General features: G+C 38.2%; 1 non-coding gene across 1 annotated transcript; it reads right to left on the bottom strand.

Moving 5' to 3' along the window:
- Positions 1–13,023: 13,023 nt before the first annotated feature.
- On the bottom strand, positions 13,024–13,130 carry LOC147286264 (small nucleolar RNA R71). Its single transcript, XR_015122163.1, has one exon. It is a non-coding gene; the product is annotated as a small nucleolar RNA R71 (small nucleolar RNA).
- Between the last annotated feature and the right edge of the window lie 636 nt (positions 13,131–13,766).

The following is a 13,766-nucleotide window of genomic DNA, read 5'->3' as shown; positions in this document are numbered from 1 at the left end:
GCTAGGGTTTCAATTAAAAGAACATGGGCTGGCTGCAACAAGCAAGTGGCGTGATGGGCTTTAGGGATGCATGGCTTGCGCATGGCTATATGACTTGGGCTGAATGGGCTGCAAGCATGCAAATAATGTGTTGGGCTGCCACCTCACCATTCTTGTGGATTTCGACTTCACCTAGGCCCAAAGCCCAATTGACTTCATGACATGATATGGTTGACCCTTGACCATTGACTTTGACTTCCAATTTTGCCCTTCTCTCCCTCTTGGATTCGAATTCATTTCTTCCCTCCATTTGATTCCATGAATGTCCACCACCTTCTAGAAGCTTCTGGAACCTTGACTTGATTGAGTTGACTTTGACCAACCTTTCCTAGTCCAACTAGGATTTCTTGTAAATGAAAGATTCTTATCCATTTTGACTTCTCGTAATGACCATATTGCCCCTGGAGTCTCCTAGTGTCATTAGGACTCCTTTCCCTAGTAGGGTTAGGTTTCCTAGTTCAACCAGGAATTCCTGTTCCAATCAGGATTTCTCATTTCTGGCTCGACAATGATGGTTCTGGACTTGATGTTTCCTAGTGTGACTAGGAATCCTCATTTGACTAGGATTTCAGCTCTTTTCCTGGTTTGACCAGGAATTGACCCATTTTCCTAGTTTGACCAAGAAATGTCCCAAAACGGCTCCATTTGCTGCTATTTCCTATTTATGCTTCATTCGACCTAAAAACACAAAAACAAGACAACAGACACAAAAGGATCGAGTTCTAACACTCTAGGTTAGGGAGTTAGTATCATAAAATAGCGTAAAATGAACACTCATCAGTCCCCAACAAGTTGATGAATTGTTTATAGTCATTGAAAAGCATGTTTAGCATTCATTATATAGGTTATGGGTTCTTGTTTTTTCTAATATTGTTTCATAACCTATTTCATGATTCTTTGTAATTAAGCCTTGTTTTCATAAGCTTTAGTTGTGATTTGCATGACTAGAGATACATGTACATGATAGAGGAGACTTATATGACCTAAGTGAGCTATTGAGCCTTGTACTTCAATTCTTGAGTGTGTTTATTCTTACTCTAATATTTCTTGCCATTTAAGTCGTTGTTTGATCTCATTATTCATTTTTTTGTTCAAATGCTTGAAATATACATGTTTTGAATCATTGAACTAGAACTTCTCTCTTATTCTATGCAAAGCATGTCTTTAACTACATGGATCTTAGGAGATGATTTTAGGTCTTGTTTGTGTTACCTAGAGCCAAAGAGCCAACCTTTTGTGTTCTTACCCTAGTTAACTCCTTTTGAGCCTTATAAGCCTTTTTCTTTGTTAACCACATTATATACCTAAACCTAAGTTTGGGGGAGTTACATCCTTACCATGTTTACCTTTTTTCTATGGTTTTGCATTGATTTTATAGCTTTGAGGTTGAAAATAAATGGTGATGTATAGCTTGAAAGCAAAAGAATGAGAAATGTGATCAAAGTAGTGTATACCGTACCCAAGAAAAGTTAAAAAAGAGAAGTACTAAAAAAAAAAATGTAGTTCAAAATGTGCAGTCTAGATGAAAGAGAAGCCTATGGTGATTGATTCTATTTCAAGTATTTTGATATTCCTTTCATGAGATCATTGTTTCCTTTCAAATGTGCCTTTATTTCGTGCCAATATGTGAGCTATTTGTTTTTATTTACATAAATTCTCTCATATAATTTTGAGTGCATAATTCAACCCAATTTCTGAGTGCTTTATTGTTGAGAGTATGCCTTAGTGAGGATTGGAGTTGAATCTATTTTGTTTATATTGATTTAGTCATGTTTGTCTAACCCGTGGGTTTATGTTAAGGATGGTTTATATCCACAATAGAGGAGTAAGGTATGTTGTTGAAGCATTATTAGAATTAGAAGATTGAATAACTTATATGTCTTGCTTTGCTATGTTGTTGGTGGCTATCTTGCTGAAGTCGTTTGTTGGGTTTAGTTGAGTCAATTTTGAGTCTTTTCTTTATTTTGTTTGCTCGAGGTCTAGCAAAGTCAAAGTTTGGGGGTGTGTTGAGTGTCTAATTTGCATCATTTTATGATACTAATTCCCTAACTTAGAGTGCAAGAACTCAATATTTTAGGTCTTGCTAGTTTGTTTTAGTGTTTTGTAGGTTAAATGAAGCATTGATGGAGAAAGAAGCTAAATGAGGCTATTTTGAGCTAAAAATGGAAAAAAAGAATCTTGAAGGATCCGGAATTTGGAAGGAATCTTTAGAAAATCTCAGATAGAATCTTTTGGGGAATATTTTTTGTCAAGGTTGACTTTTAGTCAAAGTCAAGGTCAAAGTCAATAGTCAACCGTGCCACATCAAGTCACATGGACCACACATGAAGCCTATGCACTAAGGGCCATGCGCATAACCCTAGCCCAAAGGACTAAGGCCATGTGCCTATTGCTAGCCCAAATGGAGAAAGCCCAAGTTGTGTTCTCCAAGGGTCCACAAGCCCAAGGAATTCACACCCACTCAGCTGATCCAAGGCCCAAATGGAAGAAATCCCACATGTGAAAGGAAAATCTCACAGGATTCAGTCAAAGATCACAAGGAATCCTAGCTGAAGAAAAAGTCAAAACCCTGGAAAATGAACAGAACATTTCAACAGCAAGTCTGTACCACTACAGATCGAATCAAATGTCATGCCATATATGGTTGGTAATTTACGGATGTTAGGTTCGCAGGGAATTTTACGGATTTCGATTCCAAGTTGTGTAGCTCAAGATATGGCCGTTTTAGTGGACGTAGTGCAGCAAATCCGCAAACAGGAAACTGAGTTTTGCCCAAAATAGGTCAAGGCCCAATGTTTGTTGCATCTTTTTCTACCCAAGCCCATTTGTTTTCCCTTGTTTGCAAGGAAACAACTGAATCCTACATTGAAGAATAAGAGAAACCTCAGCCCCAAGGTTCCCTATAAATAGACCTACATCCTTCACAAGTAAAAAAAGCTCTCTACATGCTTTTTTCTCTCTCTTGTTCTCCCTCTTTGCCGCAAAACCCTAGCCACCTTTTGCTTTATTTTCAAGAAAACCTCCAGCCCCCATCTCTCTCTTTGCCGAAACCCTAGAGGAGAAGAAGGTTTCTTTACCGCAGCTCCCTAAGCCGTCGCCCAAGGGTGGAGCCACCTCCACTTTGCTGCCGTGGCCTCTCCTTCTCTCTTCCATCGGTTTCATCATTTTTTAATTATGTTTTGTTTTGTTTTTACTTTAATTATGAGTAGCTAAATGTTGCTCCTTTTTTGTACAACTTGTTTTACTTGGAATTTAGAAACGAATACCAAGTTGTAGCTCGCAAGTATACGAATCGCTCATGCAAGCATAGCGTATAAGTACGAGGTCGATCCCACGAGGAATAGGTAAATACACATCAAACCAATTCAACTTACCAATTAGAATCACCAAACACACACACGGCAGGGGGGGTTTGTAGATTATTAAACTCACGCACACCACATACACACACACACACACACAATTGCAATGCTAAGAATTCAGAATCCACACCAATTGATGGAAATACAACCAAGCAATTCAAGATAATGCATAAATGTAATAAAGTTTACCAGCCGAAGGCCTTTAGACACTCCTAACTATTGTTCTCCTTATGCATATACTAAGAGCTTCTTGGGCCTCCCCTAGTCAGTTAACTTGCATGTTCCCTAGTGCTAAGCTAAGGCAGCTGTTACCCATGCAAGAGTCATTAAGTTTTGTGAGAACGATAAACACATAGCGCATAGCTCCAAATTAATGTACTGTATGTCATCTACGATCCCTTTTCTCATGAATATTATCTTAGGATACCCACTTGTTGCCTACTGAAACTATCATCCTTTCGAGCTTGTTTAGTTTCACAACATAAATCTAGATACATGCAACCTAAGGTGACTAGTCAAAGATACAAACAAATAGAGTCAATTTAAATAGAGATCAAGGATTTACTACATGCATCAAATTAAATCACAAGTGTCACCATTGCATAACTCACAATTAAAGTTTCATCATCCAACTTAGCAATGCAATAAAAAACTCAAAACATAATAATAAAGAAAATAAAACATTATAATAATTAAATCCACAATGAAAGCAAGAACAAATAATTAACTAAAGAAAAAGAAGAGAATCAAAAGAAAAACAAAGAACATCACAAGAGGGTGGCAGCGGCACAAGAGAGAAGAAGAGGAGAGACATAGCAGCAAGGAGGCTCACGGCAAAGGTGAGCTAAGGCTGCGGCACATGGTCTCTCATTCTCCCTCAAGTGGCGCCACCCTCTCACTCTCTCCCTCTGAAATTCGGCCTCCCCCTCTCTCTCTGAATTCTGAAAATATAAAAATATGGGAACCCTCAACAATGAGAGAATAGGATATATTTATAGAGGTGAGGTGAGGATTCGTTAGGAGGCAAGGAGAAGACAAGGTGCGGCTAGGGTTTCATTAAAAGAACATGGGCTTAAGTGAATTTCTTGCTCCTTAAGACTTCTAATTTTCGGCCAAAAGTGGGCCTTGGGCTGATTTGGGCTCTTCTTGGGCGTAACTTATTTTCAGCTCGCGGAACGGCTGCGTTACCTCCACTAAAATGGCCATATCTTGAGCTACAAAACTCAGAATTGAAGTCCGTAAAATTCCCTGCGAAGCTAACATCCATATCTTTCCAACCATATATGGCAGGCTACCTGGTTCTCTCTGGAGAACTACAGAATTGCTGTCGAAATTGGTGCTCTAATTTCCAGGGTTTTGACTTATTTTTCAGCTAGGATTCCTTGGGCTTTCTCTTTGTAGGCGTGATGGGCTTTAGGGATGCATGGCTTGTGCATGGTTGTATGGCTTGGGCTGAATGGGTTGCACATAGGCCCTAGGGTTTCAGTGCATGGGCTGCCACCTTGCATGGTGTGATGAACTTGGGCTGCTATGTTTAGGCGCATGGGCTTGCATGGGATGCGCATGCATGCATGGGCTGCCACCTTGCCATTGACTTCCACATAGGCCCTTATTTGACTTGATGACATGTCATAGTTGACCCTTGACCATTGACTTTAACTTCCCATTTCGCCCCTCATTTCCATGGATGTCCACCACCTTCTAGTAGCTTCTGGAACCTTGACTTGATAGAATTGACTTTGACCAACCTTTCCTAGTCCCACTAGGATTCCTTGTAGACGTAAGATTCCTTGTCCATTTCACCTTCTCATAATGACCATATTGCCCCTAGTGACTCCTAGTCTCATCAGGACTCCTTTTCCTACTAGGATTAGGTTTCCTAGTTCAACCAGGAATTCCTGCTCCAATTAGGATTTCTCATTTCTGGCTTGACAATGATGGTTCTGGGCTTGATGTTTCCTCTTGTGACTAGGAATCCTCATTTGATTAGGATTTCTGCTCGTTTCCTAGTTTAATTAGGAAATGTCCCAAAACGGCTCCATTTGCTCCTATTTCCTATTTTTGCTTCATTAGACCTAAAAACACAAAAACAAGATAACAGACACCAAAGTATCGAGTTCTCACACTCTAGATTGGGGAGTTAGTATCATAAAATAACGTAAAATGAACACTCATCAGTAAACTTCTAGCTAGGGCTAGGATGAAGCCCTAACTATGTTATTTACGTTTGTCATGGATTATTGAGTTTTTAATTGCAATTTATGTTGATAAATCTTGTACCTCTATTTTAATTGACTTTAGTTGTATTACATCTTTGATTGATCACCTTAGGTTGTATGCATCTAGGATTTGTTATGGAATTGGGGGGTGATAATCAAGCCATCCATTTCAATAGATAACAAAGAGATATCCTAAGAATTTATCTTTGAGGGAAGAGATCATAGATGCTCTTAACAGGGTCTATGTGTTTGTCGTTCTCACATATTCATAATGATTCTTGTATGGTTAACAACTTAGGTAGATGATAATCAAGCTATCTAGGAACATGTGGGTTAACTAAGTTAGTAAGAGATAATCAATCTACTAATTTATGCATTAGGAGGACAATAGTTAGGTGAGTGTCCGATAATCAAGGCCTCCCGGCTAGCAACTTTATCAATATATCTTGTCAATTAATTGCTCTTATATATCCATGATTAGGTATGTAATATGTTGGTGGTGGATTCCGACCCCTAGTTGTTACATCCATTGTTCATAGTTTAATATTTTAATTTGTTACTTTATGATTGTTGATCATTGTTATTAAAACCAATCCAAAACCCCCCTTTCGTGTGTGTGAGTTTGTGTTTGATTTAATTGGATTTAATTGAATTAATAATCACAACATTAATACAATTCCTTGAGAGATCGACCTCGTATTTGCAATTCGTGCACTTGCAAGTTAACTTAGAGCTGAAAAAAGTTAATTAAATTGCTCTAGGAAAACAACAACAATTGACATTTTCGTACGTTTTTAACACCAAATGCGGTTAAAAAGGTCTATAATGCTAATTCTAACATGAGAAAGTGCTTTGACATGACTTTCTTGCCAACTGGGAACCTGTTAGTGCAATTTCGACGAAATTGGACCAAGTATGCAGCAAAATAACGTTTTTGAGAGTTCATAACACCAAATGTGCTTCAATAGCTCTAGAACAGTCATCCTAACATAAGAAAGTTCTTCGACATTTCTTTCATGCCAGGCGGGAATGTTTTGGTACAATTAGAACGAAATTGGACCAAGTATGCATCAAATTGACGTTTTTGTGCATTCTTAACACCAAATGCGGTTAGAAAGGTCTAGAAGCTAATTCCAACATGAGAAAATGATTTGACATGACTTTCTTGCCAACCGGGAACCTTTTGGTGCAATTTGGACAAAATTGCACCAAGTATGCACTGAAATGAGGTTTTTGTGTGTTCTTAACACCAAATGTGATTCAATAGGTTTAGAACGCTAATCCTAACATGAGAAAGTGGTTCCCAACGTCTTTCTTCCCATCTAGGAACGTTTTGGTGCAATTAGGACGAAATTGGACCAAGTATGCACTGAAATGATGTTTTCAAGCGTTCTTAACACTAATTGTGGTTCAATAGGTATAGAACTCTAATCCTAACATGAGAAAGTGCTTTCACATGTCTTTTTTGTCATCCGAAAACGTTTTGGTACAGTTAGAACGAAATTTGACCAAGTATGCACCGAATTGACATTTTCGTGCATTCTTAATTCCAAATGCGGTTAGAAAGGTGTAGAACGCTAATTCTAACATGAGAAAGTACTTTGACATGACTTTCTTGCCAACCGGGAACCTTCTGGTGCAATTTGGACGGAATCGGACCAAGTATGCACCGAAATGAGGTTTTTGTGTGTTCTTAATACCAAATGTGGTTCAATAGGTCTAGAACGCTAATTCTAACATGACAAAGTGGTTCCCAATGTCTTTCTTGCCATCTGGGAACGTTTTAGTGCAATTATGACGAAATTGGACCAAGTATGTACCGAAATGATGTTTTCGTGCGTTCTTAACACCAATTGTGGTTCAATAGGTCTAGAACGCTAATCCTAACATGAGAAAGTGGTTCCCAACGTCTTTCTTCCTATCTGGGAACGTTTTGGTGCAATTAGGACGAAATTGGACCAAGTATGCACTGAAATGATGTTTTTAAGCGTTCTTAACACTAATTGTGGTTCAATAGGTATAGAACCCTAATCCTAACATAAGAAAGTGCTTTCACATGTCTTTATTGCCATCCGAAAACGTTTTGGTACAGTTAGAACGAAATTTGACCAAGTAGGCACCGAATTAACATTTTTGTGCGTTCTTAACTCCAAATGTGGTTAAAAAGGTGTAGAACGCTAATTCTAACATGAGAAAATGCTTTGACATGACTTTCTTGCCAACCGGGAACCTTCTGGTGCAATTTGGACGAAATCGGACCAAGTATGCACCGAAATGAGGTTTTTGTGTGTTGTTAATACCAAATGTGGTTCAATAGGTCTAGAACGCTAATCTTAACATGATAAAGTGGTTCCCAATGTCTTTCTTGCCATCTGGAAACGTTTTAGTGCAATTAGGACGAAATTGGACCAAGTATGTACCGAAATGATGTTTTCGTGCATTCTTAACACCAATTGTGGTTCAATAGGTCCATAACCCTAATTCTAACATTAGAAAGTGCTTTCACATGACTTTCTTGCCGACCGGGAACATGTTGGTGAAATTTGGACGAAATCGGACCAAATATGCAGCGAAATAACATTTTTGAGGGTTGATAACACCAAATGTGCTTCAATAGGTCTAGTACACTCAGCCTAATGTGCTTCATAAGAAAGTTCTTCGACATGTCTTTCTTGTCATCCAGGAACGTTTTGGTAGAATTAAAATGAAATTGGACCAACTATGCACCGAATTGACGTTTTTGTGCGTTCTGAACACAAAATGCGGTTAAGGAGGTCTAGATAGCTAATTCTAACATGAGAAAGTGCTTTGATATGACTTTCTTGCCAACCGGGAAACTATTAGTGCAATTTGGACGAAATTGGACCAATTATGCACCAAATTAACGTTTTCGTGCGTTCTTAATTCCAAATGCGGTTAAAAAGATCTAGAACGCTAATTCTAATATGAGAAAGTGCTTTGACATGACTTTCTTGCCAACCGGGTACCTGTTAGTGCAATTTGGACAAAATTGGACTAAGTATGCACCGAATTGTCGTTTTAGTGCGTTCTCTGATTTTATTTTAATTATGGATTGAGAATTTATTTATGCAATTCAGATTTTATTTTCTATTTTAATTATGTAGTTTATTATTCTATCTTGCATGTTAGTTGTAGGCTTGATTATTGAATATGTTATACTTTAATAAATCGTTTATCCGTCTCTTGATGAATTAATTTGATGTTTGCATGTATCAAATTCTCATTACCTATTAGAATCTGTTCACTATGTGTATGCATCCTTTGATTGGCCAACTTAGGATAATTGCATCTAGTTTATTTGTTAGGTTTAATTATGAAATAGTCAAAGACACTAAATCATAAGTAACAAAGGAATAAAAAATTGTTCTTGATATTGGTTTCGTAGGACCTCTACAAGGAAATAGTCAAATCTTGTATGTTGTGCTTGTTTGACGTTCTCATAAATCTTAATGACTCTTGCATGAATAACATCTGTCTTAGCTTAGTACTAGTGAACATGTAAGTTAACTGATGGAATCTGGATAAAATTGGACCAAGTATGCACCGAATTGTCTTTTTCGTGCGTTCTCTGATTTTATTTTAATAATGGATTGAGAATTTATTTATGTAATTTGTTGAGTGCTCATTTTACACTATTTTATGATACTAACTCCCTAACTCAGAGTGCAAGAACTCGATATTTTGTGTGTTCTTAGTTTGTTTTTGTTTTTATAGGATAAAATGAGCAAAGAAGAGAAAAGGAGCCAAAAGGATCATTTTTAGACGTTTCCTAGTCAAACTAGGAAAACTAGAGAAATCCTGGTCAAACCAGGAAAGGGGCCGAAATCCTAGTCAAATGAGGATTCCTAGTCACACTAGGAAACATCAAGCCCAGAACCATCATTGCGGAGCCAGAAATGAGAAATCCGGATTTGAACAGGAAATCCTGGTTGAACTAGGAAACCTAACCCAACTAGGGAAATGAGTCCTAATGACACTAGGAGACCCCAGGGGCAATATGGTCATTACGAGAAGTCGAAATGGATAAGAAATCCTTCATTTACAAGAAATCCTAGTCACACTAGGAAATGTTGGTCAAAGTCAACGATATAAAATTAAGGTTCTAAAGGCTTCTAGAAGGTGGCGGACATCCATGGGAATAAATGGAGGGAATAAATGAATTCAAACTCAAATGGAAATGAGGGGCAAAATGAGAAGTCAAAGTAATTGTCAAAGGTCAACTATGACAAGTCAACAAATCAAATGGGCCATGGGCCTATGCAATGCCGAAATCTGAAGGGGCCATGCATGCACCAACCCAAAATGAAGCCCAATGCACCAGCCCAAGCCTATCAGCCATGCGCAAAACCCTAGAGGGCTGGTGTGTGTCACTTAAGCCCAAGCTAAAGCCCTTGCCGCAAGCCCAATACCTCTCCTAACCCTAGCTGCTGCCGCACCCTCTCTTCTCCTTGCCTCCCAAGGATTTCTCTCCTACTGATCTCTATAAATACATATCTTCAATTCAGAAAGGGGGTTCTGAAGAAGTTCTCCTCTCTTTTAAATTTCAGAAACCCTAGCAGCCACTCTCCGTCTTCTTTTCTTTTGCCGCACATCCTTCTCCCTTTCTCTCTCTTTTCCTTTTTCTTTTCTTTTCTTTTCTGGCCAACCCTAGCAGCCATCACCATTTTTCTCTCTTCTTGTGCCGCAGCCACCATCTCTCTCTCTCTTGGGTTTTCGGCTGCAGCCTTTTATTTGGCATCTTGTTCCTTGTTATTGGGGCTGAATTGAAGAAGAAGGAGGGAGTCAGCCGCAGCCACCTCCAGCAGCCACGCCATCACCACCTTGCTGCCACCTTGCCGAGCACCTCAGCCTCCTTGCCGTGGAGCCCAAGGCCGAGCAGCCCCATTGCACACCACCATTGCAGCCACACCTCCACCTTGCTGCCCCGGCTTGATCTCTCTTCCTTTCATTTTTGTTTCCATTATTTTAATTATGCATTGTTTATTTGTGGATTTAATTATGCATAGTTAAATATTGGGATAGGGCTAGGATGAAGCCCTAGCATTGCTGTTCATTTTCACTATGGATTATTAATAATTTAATTGTTTATATGTTGACAAATCTTGGATCTCTGTTTAAATTGACTCTATTTGTTTCGCATCTTTGACTGATCACCTTAGGTTGTATGCATCTAGATTTATGTTGTGAAACTAAACAAGCTCGAAAGGATGATAGTTTCAATAGGCAACAAGTGGGTATCTTAAGATAATATTCATGAGAAAAGAGATCATAGAGGACATAGGGTACATTAATTTGGAGCTATGCGCTATGTGTTTGTCACTCTCACAGATCGTAACGACTCTTGCATGGGTAACAGCTGCCTTAGCTTAGAACTAGGGAACATGCAAGTTAACTGGCTAAGGAAGGCTTGGAGCTCTTAGTTTATGAACAGTAAGGGGAGTAATTTCTAAAAGTGACTAGCCAAACCTTTTAGTAGATGAACTTTGTCAACATGTTTATATATTGATTGTTAATGTCCATAGTAAAGTGAATGGTATGCGAGTGGTGGATTCTGACCCCTAGTGTTTCTTTATTATTGTTTTATCCAAATTCATTTTGTTTGTTAATTTAGAGTTTTGCTATTCATTTCTTAGTCTAGTCAGTTTCAAAAACCAATCAAAACCCCCATTTGCGTGTGTGAGTTAGAGTTGAGTTAATTGAATTTAATTGAGTTAGTAATCGTACACTAGTACAATTTCCTGTGGGATCGACCTCGTATTTGTAAGCTTTGCTACTCCGCGATTCGTGCACTTGCGAGTTAACCTAGAGCTCAGAAAAGGTTATTTAATTTGTTCTAGGAAAACATACAACATAATTCAGATTTTATTTTCTATTTTAATTATGTAGTTTATTATTCTATCTTGCATGTTAGTTGTAGGCTTGATTATTGAATATGCCATACTTTAATAAATCGTTTATCCGTCTCTTGATGAATTAATTTGATTTTGCATGTATCAAATTCTCATTATCTATTAGAATCTGTTCACTATGTGTATGCGTCCTTTGATTGGCCAACTTAGGATAATTGCATCTAGTTTATTTGTTAGATTTAGTTATAAAATAGTCAAAGACACTAAATCATAAGTAACAAAGGAATAAGAAATTGTTCTTGATATTGGTTTCGTAGGACCTCTATAAGGAAATAGTCAAAGCTTGTATGTTGTGCTTGTTTGACGTTCTCATAAATCTTAATGACTCTTACATGAGTAACAGCTGTCATAGCTTAGTACTAGGGAACATGTAAGTTAACTAATTAGGAGAGGCCTAAGAAGCTCTTAATTTATGTCTTAGGAGAACAATTGCGAGAAAGTAACTAGCCAAACCTTTTTAGCAGTCAAACTTTGATATATTGTGTTTGAATTGATTTGTCATTAGCCTTGGATGATTAGAGTATGCATATTTGATTTGATGGCTGAAAACTTAACATTACAAGATTGAGTAAGTGTGCGTGCGTGTGGTGTTGTGTGCGTGAGTTCCATCTTTCCAAAACCCCTCATTTAGTTATTCTAATTGATTAATTGAAATGATTTGTTGTGTATTAACCATTCCCTGTGGGATCGACCTAGTGCTTGTACGCTTTGCTACTGATGCGATTCGTGCACTTGCTAGTATATTTAGAATGAGATATGTTTTTATTTTGTTATAAGAAAACAATCAACAAGTTTTTGACGCCGTTGCTGGGGAATGGTGTCTAATATCAATGAATTGATTTAATTAGTCATTAGAATTAGGTTATATTAGTTAGATTAATTTTTGGTTAGTTTTTAGTTTTTTATAAATGTCATGCCTTTATAAGCATTCTTTCTACTGATTTTGTGTTTGCTCTTAATTAGGTATTGTTTTATGAACCCTGAAATTATTGCGAGGTTAGAGAGGCTCAAGAACGAAGCGTTAGGACATTTACACATTAGCCAACTACCTAGTGCATCTGATTCGAGTAGTGAGGACATTGGGAGCATCGAAATGGCTGAAGCAAATGAAAATGTGCCGCAACCCTTGAGTCACTTGTCAGCACCCTCGCTACCCACGCAACCTTCTTGTATCTGTTATGCGACAATAGCTACCGATTTCGAGATCAAGAGTGGTCAAATCCACTTGTTGCCGAGTTATCATGGCTAAATGGAGAGGATCCGATCCACTTCCTAAAAGAATTTTCTAGGGTATGTGAAGCCGCACAATTGAGGGAATTGAATGCCGATCAGTATCGTTTGAGGATGTTCCCTTTTGCGCTTAAAGACAAGGCAAAGAGATGGTTGTATTCGCTGCCTAGTGGTTCCGTTTCGACTTGGGATGATCTTTCAAACAAGTTCCTGAACAAGTTTTATTCGATTTCCAATACCGATTCGATTAGGAAGGAGATACTTGGATTTGTGCAGAAAGCCGATGAGCCATTCCATAAGACTTGGGACAGATTCAATGAGTTGCTTACTAGCTGCCCACACCATAACCTATCCCCTTGGTATGTGTTGATTGTTTTCTTAGAACAAAATAAACATGCATCTCATTCTAAGTATACTCGCAAGTGCATGAATCGCATCAGTAGCAAAGCGTACAAGCACGAGGTCGATCCCACAGGGAATGGTTAATAAACAACAAATCACACGCACACATCACCACACGCACACATCCATTATCCTATCTTGCAATGTTAAGTTTTCAGCCATCAAATCAGATACGCATACTCTAACCATCTAAGGCTAATGACAAATCAATTCAAACACAATGTATTAAAGTTTGACTGCTATAAAGGTTTGATTAGTTACTTTCTCGCAATTGTTCTCCTAAGGCATATATTAAGAGTTTCTTAGGCCTCCCATAATCAGTTAACTTACATGTTCTCTAAGCGGACTTAAGGCAACTGTTATCCATGCAAGAGTCATTAAGATCTATGAGAACGTCAGACCTGCACAACATACAAGCTTTGATTATTTCCTTATAGAGGTCCTACAAAACCATTACCAAGAATAATCCCTTATTCCCTCGTTACTTGTGATTTAGTGTCTTTGATTAGTCCACAGCTAAACCTAACAAATAAACTAGATGCAATTATTCTAAGGTGGCCAGTCAAAGGACACAAACAACTAGT

Source organism: Dryas octopetala, chromosome 4 (assembly GCF_963921425.1).
Source record: "Dryas octopetala chromosome 4, drDryOcto1.1, whole genome shotgun sequence".
NCBI classification, from domain to species: Eukaryota; Viridiplantae; Streptophyta; class Magnoliopsida; order Rosales; family Rosaceae; genus Dryas; species Dryas octopetala.
This window is presented reverse-complemented; position numbering and strand designations above follow the sequence as displayed.